Below are 10,037 nucleotides of genomic sequence, written 5' to 3'. Positions count from 1 at the left end.
GCTCGGCTCCAAGCCAGCCAGGTAAAAGTGGATTGAGGTCCCTCAGAGGTTCACACAGATCAAATATTAATTAAACAAATATTTTTCCAGATTTTTCTGCGTTTCCTCTGTGGCTGCTGGCAGAGGTCGCAGGCCCGCCGTCGGGGAAGCAGCACAGAGCAGGAGAGAACAAGGGGAGATTTGGAGCAATGGGCAAGACATGTCTTCGGAATAGAGGGGTTCTGAGTCCAGACAGAAAGAGGGAAATGCAGGGGAGCAGGGACGCCTCAGAGTGACAGCCGGCTTGCCAATGCCTGCTCATGGGTGCACACACACACGTGCGCGCGCGCAGAGGCGGCCTCGCCATAGAATAACAATTCCAAATTCAGAAGCTGGCGTGGACTTTCAGTTCCTGCCCCGCAAGACGGACGGGCAGCTAACCAAGCTCCTTGGTTTCAAAAAGGACCTTGACAACGCAGGCTCAAGGTCTCCACATGACGAAAGTCAGCAGTCTTCACCCCTTCGAGGGTGTTGTCATCACAGACCCCCTGCAGCCTCCCCGACGACCTTCATCCCGCACACAAGGTTTGGGTTCAAGGTCAGCAAGGTTAGGATTTTGTGCAGCCCGCTGACCACGGGTCTAGAACACCAGGGCTGGACTGTCAGCCACAGGTGGAAAGCAGAATATTCGAGTTCGTCCTCCCTCAGCACCCCAAGGACCCCTTGACTGGAACCACTCAGCACAGCGCAGCCTCCCACTGCCGTGTGCCCCCCGTAGACCCCAAGGGGGTCCTTCTAACCTCAGGGCTGCTGGCCTGTCTCAGAAAAGGTCTGACATCTCACGGTGCTCTCCTCCCGCCCGGGCGTCACTGAACCCTGGCGGCCGGGCCGCTCCCGCACAGGCACCAAGGGAGCAATGCACGAGCACTCCAGGCTCTTGTCTACAACGTGAGAGGCACGGGGGGCGGCAGCTTCATGCTCTTTTTAGCCAAGAGCCCTTGCGAGGCCAGTTCGTAAAGCACAGCAAAGCAGAGGCGCTCCGGCTGAAGACAGGATGGGAGAAGCCCCCCACGGACCCCTGGGTCTCTGGGAAGCACAGTTAGAAAATGCTGGGCTCACAGGTTCCAACAATGCCCTCCAGTCCTGGAACGTCTTGATCCTGGGCTTCCTTGTGGCCCCCAGATCTCAGATGTCCCCCTCCCCACATCCTGCCACCCACCACGCATGAAACAACACTCTATTTGCTAGTTTCGCATTCCTTCTTTCCAGATCATTCTGTTTTAGGTACTCGGAGGAACTCCTGTCTCAGAGTTCAGACGGCTTTACTGGGTGAATGAGCCAGTTCCACACCCAAGGGAGTTGCAGTCTAATGGGAATCACCCTACTCCAATGGAGAAATGTTAAAACAGCATGTTTTAAATTTCAAAAAGAATGTGCGAATTTTATAGGCCACTGACACTCTACAGAAATTCGCTGCACAGGAGGGGAAAACATCCTCCCTTCTTTCCCCTCCAAAGCCAAGGCCTTGAGATAAAGCAATACTTGAATGACAGACCATGGCAGCCTTGGGGGGCCTGGTGACAGTGTGCCAGGGAAAGGTGGCACCTGCCGCTCCCTGGGACTCTGGCCTGTGAGGGCCTTTCCCTGGGGTTCAAGAAACACAGGGGTGCATGAGTTTGAACCCTTGCTCCTCTCAGCCCCTGCTACCTTCCTGAAATAAAGGGTTAACCCCCAGCTGACCTCACGAGGCTGGGAACAAAACCATAAAAGATTCAGACACCTCCCAACGAAATGATGACTGAGCTCTCCTTGGTAGGCCAGACAATCAGGGTCAGGTCAGAATCATGGGAGCTTCCAAACCACAGGAGGTCTGATTTCTCTTCAAAGAGCTTTTAGTCTAGCAGGACTGGCAAGAAGCATCAAGTCTGGCATCACGTGGTTGTACAGACTGCTTGAATACCTCTGGTGATGGGGAGCTCTCTACCGAGATTTGGGAGTAGGTCCTGATAGTTAGGAAGTCCTCCCTCACAGGGAGCCCAGACCCTCCTCCCCTGCGATGCATACCCCTCAGGACCTCAGCTGGGCTCCCCACGTGTGGAAGCATCCAGTGGATCCGGGGATACTCTGCCCCCCACACGGAACCCAGACATTTCACCAAGTGAAAAACGCCCATTGCACATCACAGAAACCTCCCAGCGTTATGAGGACCCAGGTGTCTTTCAGGCTGACCATGTGCTCCTCGACTAGCCAGACCTGGCCTTGGGCTCCGCTCAGCCGAGTGTTCCCTCCCCTCCCACGTCCTGTTTGTGGACCAGGGGAAGCTGCGGTCTGCCGCCAGACAATACATCAAAGGCAGCTCCTTTTCAAAGTGGAGACTGTCTTGTTACTATTCCGGAACAAATTCAACCTAGCATTCCAGAAGGAAATCCCAGCCCGAAGAGCCCTCTCGCTCCCTGTGATCTTGTCACTGATCCCAGGGCTGCTCGGTGCACCGTGCCTTTATCATGTGCTCTTTTGGGAGAATCTGGGTAGACAGAGCGTTTCTCCTCCTTTCCCTGGAGGAGAGGGAGGGGCAGGGGTCCCTCCCCAGCCCTGCATTCTGACCGCAAGCATTCACTGAGCTGTCTGGCCCTACCCCTGGCACCCCCCCTACCCTGGGAGACCCTCCCAATGCCGCCCTGCAGCGAAGCATGGGGAATGTGTGCCTGGGGAACAGGCTAGCATCAGTCCTCAACACCTCTGCTTGTCACTCTTCCCACCAGCCAGGTGGGTGCTGCAGAAGTGCAGGCTCATAAGAAGGGAGACACGTCCTGGGGTGCACGGGTGTGTAGCCAAAGCAGAGCCAAGGGGAGGAGACAAGAAACTGGCTGGAGAGAGGGTTACCCACCTTAGGGCTGCTGCTGGACTAGGACCCCGTCCGTGTGCTGGGGGCCCCTCCAGAAAACAAACACATCCCCTGGAGAAGGCCAGCGATGGTGCCTGGGGCGAGGAGGCCACTCAGGAACCCACAGCACCTTGCCCCCTGCATGCCTCCTCTTCGTCCAGACCCCAGAGAAGCCTGGGGCCAGGGGGCTGTGGCCCAGAAGCTGTGGGGCAGCTGCAGAACTGGACCCCACTCCTACACTGCTGGGAACATCTGCTCTCCAAACATGCGTCGTCCACGACTGGTGCCCAAGCCTCCTCCCAGCTGGGGAAGGACACTGTGCCCTCTGGCTACCTCCCTGGAAGTGGGCTCCTGGCCAGAAAGGAGGGCAAGGTGACAGTCTTCATCAGAACCCAGGAAGGAAGAACACCTAGCGTCCTGCACACCCACCTCGAACGCCACCTGTCTGCACAGTGGACACCGTTCCTCGGGGGGGTACGCACTCTTTAGAACTCTTACAGCAACAGGCTCCCCCCAGGGGCTGCCACACTCATCTTTGAATGCCCAATGGCCCAGGGTAGATAGAGTGTCCAGCACAAAGAAAGGGCTCCAAAATACTTCCTGAATTGAGCTTAAAACAAGGAGCCCACTGTCTGGGGACAGCTCTAGTATCTTGGAATCAACCAGCTGTGTCTATTGTCCTTTACAAGGGATGAGGGCATCCTGTCTGAGATCCCTGTCTTGGAGGCGGGAGAGACGTTGGAGAATAGAGGTGTTGTTCCAGCTCAAGATTATCGCGTGCTTCGGGGTCTTTGGGCCCAGAGAAATAACAGATGATACAATCCCTAATTCTCTTCCAAGCGTTCCTTATATGGGAGTCTCATCGTCTGACGGCCGTAACTCAGCTTTATGTGAATGCGCTTTTTTTTAAGTGCACCAGCGTTTTTATGGGTCTGCCCTTCCACAGAGCCATGCCTCAGTGTGGTGCTGAATAAATCGAGAATAATGCGTTAGCAAATATTTTAGCGCTCGGCCTTCCGTGCAGTTACGCACCGTTGCCGCCAGCGAGCCTGTGATCTTTCGTCAAGTGGCTTGAGCGTTTTTGTCCTCTTCCCCACCTCTGGGTAACCTGGACCTTATAAATAGTTAATCGAACTGTTCCGCATGGGAACTTCAAGTATGAATGATACAATCTCCCTCATAAGAAAAACTGTATTGAGCTTGATCTTGCAGTCATGCCTCCCGCCTGCAGACCCCGCACGCTGCCTTCTTACCACACACACCATCTGGAGAGAGAGCCGGGAGCCCTCTCGGGGAGGAAACCGCGAAGAAATGTAATGTCTAAATAATGTCCAGTGTTCTCGGAGCCCTTTTCTAAGGCACACCTTTCCCAGTGGCTGCAGAAACTCAGAGGCAGCTAGGCCCGATCGGGCCCACGCATTCATAAATAGCTCGTCCTCAAGCCAGCTCCTAAATTAACGAGTCTTGGGGGGGCAGGGAATGCAAGGAATTATTAACTATAAACAATGACACAGACCCAAAACTGACGGGCAGGGCTTGAAGGAGTGAGTCGTGTTTTCTTCTAAAATTACATTTGGTGTTCTTGGCAAAACCCTCGCCACTTCAGGTTCTTGCCTGAAATAGATTCGAGTCTTTGCCTCTTTCTCTTGACGCTCCTGGCTTTGTGTCCAGACAGTGTGTGCGAGACAGGAAAAGGTCCACGCGGGCACTGGGGGTGGGGCGTGACCGCAGCGTCAGAGGAATAGACCTTTCTGGCCCAGGGAGGCTTTGAAAACAAGTCGGAAATGATTGCTAAGAGATGCAGATGGCTTAAAAGAAAGCGCATCTGTTTTATTTAAAACAGTCCTGTGGCCAAGCGATCAGTCCATAGTTGTTGATGGAGGAGAGCGGGAAGACGAGGACGCCCTCTGGGCTCCTTGTCCCAGGCTGCTTAGGCTACCGCTCCCAGAGGCGAGGAGCAGTTCACCTGGCCCAGCTCCAGCTCGGCGGCACCCTGTCGGCGGCGTCACTCTGGGCACGTGGCTAAGCACCCGAAGCTCTGGTTTGCTCATCTGTAAAATGGGATAACAGTTCCTGCTTCTGGGAGTCTGGTTAGACCAGGAGGTACACACGCAAGGGGCCTGGCACAGGCAGGCTCTCCGGGAAGGTGGGTCACCACCGTGCTCTGTAAAATAATGCCCAGGGCACCGTGCGACACAGCGGCAAGTGCACGGTCCTTGAATTCAGGGAGGCTCAGGTGCAGAGTCTCCTCTGGGCGGGGACCAGGGCAATATAGAGACTGGGGAGGGAGATGTTCACAGAGGACAGTGTTGAGCAGTCGCTACTGCTTTTAAAGTCTGGTCAAGAGCCTGGAGACTACCATCCTAACCCACGACCCTCACTCCTCCTTCGGTTGTTCTAGCCTTGGCCAGACAGGACTGCTCGCTTGCAAAGGGTAGGGTTCAGGGCTGTCTGCTTCCCTTCTGCGGGCCTGCCTTCCCATTCTGGACACCACATCCCAGTGAGTGACTCCTGCTGAGAGGGAGGTGGTCGGGGGCTCCCAGGGTGAGGTCGCAGAATATCTTCAGGGATCTGAGAGCAAGCTAGCCTATGGTAAAGAGAACCACCATGCTTCCTACCAGGCGAGGGAGACCGGCAAGGGTGAAGGGCGGAGCAGAGGACCTACAGGCCATGTCCCACGGCCCGAACTCATTCAACACATCCAAGCCCAGCACCTGGCTGGCCTTGTCCCAGACCTGGGGGAAAGAATGCAAGCAGACCCTTCGCAGAGCTCCAACTGTGGTGCAATCCCGAATGAAGGGTTAGCCAAGGGTCACGGTGCATGGAGTGTGCAGAGTCAGGTGGAGGCTACGTCAGGATATCTCCTTCTGTGACCTGTTCCTTGAACTTCTGCTGATCAGACAGTGTGCCTGGTGAAAGATGTGAAAATTAATTAGGAGTTCAGGCCTCTGGGCTCTTAGAGAACTTGACTCACTTCTCGTCATGGTCCAATCACCTCGTGCTGTAGCTGTTCATTCACTGCTTTCTCCACTGGACGTTCAGATCCGGCTGCGTCTTTCTCACACTGAACCCCAACACCCGGCCCAGGGCCGAGCATGTGGCAGGCCCCATCCAGTGCTTGCTGAGTTAAATAACGCTGAGTCCACGTCTCTGAGGCTTACAGTCCGATAGCACGGTCACCACCGGTCCTCAAAGGCTCACGGGCAGTGAGGACAGTCGTGGGAGCTCTGGAGAAGGTGAGCGTGCTCCACAGAGAAGGATTAGAAATAGGACTGGAGCTTCGGTGGGCTGACAGGAGAATCCCAGGTAAAGGGAAGGAGCCAGAAAGGAGTAGAAGGGCATATGGGAAGCAGGGAGCCGAGCTCTGTGTGGGGAGCGGCTGGGACGAGAGGGGAGGTGCCGAGGGCGGTGGACAGTGTTTCCACTCACCCATCCTCATCACGTCATTCCCAACAGTGATAATCGTAATAACAATAACAGTAACAATGCCTCTCACTGCCCATGCGCTGAACGGGAGCAAGGTGCCGTTTGAAGCATTTTGCACGAATCCCTCAGTCTTCACACTCTGTGGGGAGGAGCAAACCGAGGCACAGAACAGTTAAGGACATTTCCCAGAAGCTCAGAGTGGCAGAGTGAGGGTTCAGACCCTGACACGCAGCCGCAGAGCCTAACTCCTGCCTCTCCTGACTTTCCCTCCCAAGTTCAGGGTTGCCTCGAGCTTCCCCACGTGCTCCCGCCCGTGACCACAGCCCCAGACTCTGGCTTTAACCCCCCGACCTGGGGTCCAGTTCCAGCATAGCCAGCTCTCGGGGCTGAAAAGCAGTCTGACTGCCACAGCCCCGTCTGGAAAGGGTGTCACGTCTGTCCGGGACGTCTTGTGTGCTCTCTCTACTCAACGGCATCAGCGCCTTTGTGGTCTTGTTCCCGAGCCCTTGGCTGGGTCTGCTCACACGGCCTTTGGATCATCTTCCCGCAGCCGTTGCTACTGTGCCCGGAGTGAGGGTCACCACCGTCACAGACCACAGCCGCCTGGCGCTCCCAGATCCCAAAGCCCGGGGACCGCGCTGGACATGGGGTGCCCCTTCCCACCTTCATGGCCTGCCCACCTTTCACACACACTGCTTACACCTCTACCTAACACTCCTGTGGGCTCAGAAGGCAATTTATGGGACCACTTAGAAGGCCGGTTCGCTGCTACCCTTGGTCTCTACCCTAGGAACCTCATTGCTCCCCCACCCGGCGTGAACGCCACTCATGCAGCCAGGTGGGGGGTGGGGAGCGCCTGAGGTCCCAGTCCCACTGGAGCCTCGCCAGAGACTACCCTGCTGCCACTGGGACCCCTTCATTACGGGCAAGTCTTCAACACAAATCGTCCTGACTTCTCCCCTTTTTTCTTCTTTTCAAACCTGGCTAGACACAGTAAAAGGAACTTGAATGGCTTAATTTCCTCCCTACCTAGAAATTCTCATAAAAAGATTTGGTCCGAGTTCCCAACTGAAATGTTTTTAAGAATGGAATGATGTGTTGGCTCGATGTGCTCAGAAATGGTGCAGGGGCCGGGGGGGGGAGTCCAGGGACGTTCGGCGAGTTGAGGCTGGCTGTGAGCTGGTCATCAATGGGGAGGACGGTATACACAGGCTCGTTACCACAATCTGTTTCCCTTTGCACGTGTAAAACTCGTGTTCCTCTAAAATCCTCCCACAAAAAGCAAAAGACATAGAAAGTGTTTCAGAAGTTGGAAGGACAAGGGATTGAAACTCACGACAATAACATCATTTCGAAGTTTCCCTTGTTATTTCATTTCTCCACATAAAATCTGGGACCCCGTGAGCCAGGGATACGTGGACTTGGCCCGGCTGTGTGTTGCTAGTTCAACAAACCAGGCAGAGCTGGCCCTGAAGTTGGGGAGGGGGGTGCATCCCGGCCCCGCGGCCAGGAAGGCCCCGTCAGGGCTGCCCCACAGACCTGGTGTTAGCGGCTCCCTCGTCCGAGCCGTGTTCCTGGTCTAGACACACATTCCAGTGTCTATGCTGTAGCTTCTTCTTAGTCAGCAAAAGGCTGCCGTCAACAGTGAGCTCTGCGACACGTTTCCGGGGAGCCCTGTCCTGGAGGTGGCCGCCAAGCACAGATGCCAAAGACAACAGACCGCCAGAAAGCATGGGGATGGGATGCAGAGCACATGACGTCATAGGGATTCTCCCTGGGGCCTTTAAAGTGTCCACCTTTGGACGGAGGAGCCAAAGGGATGTCTGGAGGCTCAGTTTTGAAGGAATTTCAGGCTCCTCCGGGGAAGCCAAGGCATCTTAATTCTGTAGCTTTCTGTGCTCCAGGCCGGGCCCCTTGTCCATGAATTGGGCAGCATGACTCTCCAGAAAGACACTGCTGGCCTTGGGACAACCTTGGGGTTGGCTCAACTTTGGTTGAGTACCAGTGGCCACAGTCATTTTCCATTGGGCAACCGGTCTGTCGGGAGGTCTCCCTCCCTCATCCCCTCCCCCTGCCCCCTCTGCCATCTAGGCAGCCCAGAGTCACGGGTCTGTGGTGCCAGTGTCTGGCCTGGGCTAGAGCCCTCCCAACTCCTGACATCTTGGGGTGTTGTCTGCGACTCTCAAGCCCAGGGACTGTCTTCCCTTTGATTCTCAGGGAGTTTCAGGGACATGACCTCACTTCTGCATCGACTTCCTTCTGAAGAGCAGGGTCCAGGCTGTCCCCTCCTGTCTCACAGAGGCTAAAAGAGATTCGGAGTGGAGAGAGCAGCCTGAGTGAGACCCAAGCCCAGGCTAGACACAGGTGGTGCTTCCCAGCAACGGTGTTGGCTGCCATGACTCCGTCCCCTTCCCTCTGTCGCCTTAATTCCGCCCACCATCGGCCACAGTTGGGACCCCTTGCAGCAGCCTGTAAGCGGTCTCCTTGTGCCACCTTGACCACGCCATCCCATTCCCACAGAGCAGCTGAAGTGAGCTGTCGAAGCCACGTGTCTGATTACAGCACCCCTGCGTCCACACCCTCCGTGATTTACCACCTGTGATCCCAGGCACCCTGACACAGCCCTCCAGGCCACACTCTCACCTCTCCGGCCCACCGCCCTCCACCCAGCCTGCTGGCCTCTGCCCTGGCCCCACCTGGCCCTGCTCTTGCCTCTGTGCCCCTAACACCCACTCCCCATTCCATCTCTGCGTCTCCCCGTCGCTCAAGGCTCAGCGGCACAACATTCACCTGTGTGTTACGATTACTGACTCACCTCCCCACTTCTATGGACTGAATGTGTGTGCCCAAAATGTGTGTGGATACGTCAAAACCCAGCCCCTAATGATGGTATACAGTGGCGTCTCTGGGAAGCGATGAGGTCATGAGGTGGAGCCCCCATGGATGGAGTAGTGCCCTTATAAAAAAGCCCCCAGAGAGCCCCCTCGTTCCTTCGTCCACGTGGAAACACAGAAGACACCGTCTGTGAACCAGGAAATGGGATCTCACTGGACACGGAATCTTCTGGGGCCTTGATCATGAACTTCCAGGCTTCAGAACTGTCCAGAAACAAATGTCTTGTTGTCGATAAGCCCCCCAGTCTGTGGCGTTCTACTGTGGTCCCCCAAACTGAACTTGAACGGCCCTAGCGCAGTGTCAGGCGCACAGTGAGTACTCAAACACGGAGGGCAGATGATGTGGTGGTGTAGACCACATGCCCAGTTGCAAGTGCCAGCCCCGAAATGGCTTCTTGATGATCCATACCGCACTTCAGTGACTGCGCCCAGATACCCTCTGCTCTCCCCATATCCCTGTTCCTCAGAGATACGTATCCTCCAAACCACCCTTGAGCTTCCTCCCCATCTGGAAATTTTTTGTGAAGGAATGAGAATGCACTGGAGAGATAATGCCCCAACTTGGCAGCAGAAAGCCCTTGTCTTTGCCACCTTTGTGGCCCCAACTACAGACGCTGACCTCACAGACCAAGGCTGAACCCCAGGAAGAGTGGGACCTGGACGCTCTCTGTGTATCAGCATTTCCCTGTGTAGTGCAGATGAAATCTCAGTGAACATCGAAGGCAGGAGCCCAGAATTCCCGAAAAGGGATGGACTTTGGAGGCGGGTACGCTTGAACTAAGCGCTGTTTTCTGCCATTCGTGTCTGATGTGAAATATGGGTAACGCCTGCTGTATTAGAGTAAGTCCAGCTGC

The sequence above is a fragment of the Ursus americanus genome, chromosome 31, assembly GCF_024610735.1.
Source record: "Ursus americanus isolate L20-20 chromosome 31, mUrsAme1.1.p, whole genome shotgun sequence".
Lineage (NCBI taxonomy): Eukaryota > Metazoa > Chordata > Mammalia > Carnivora > Ursidae > Ursus > Ursus americanus.
This window is presented reverse-complemented; position numbering follows the sequence as displayed.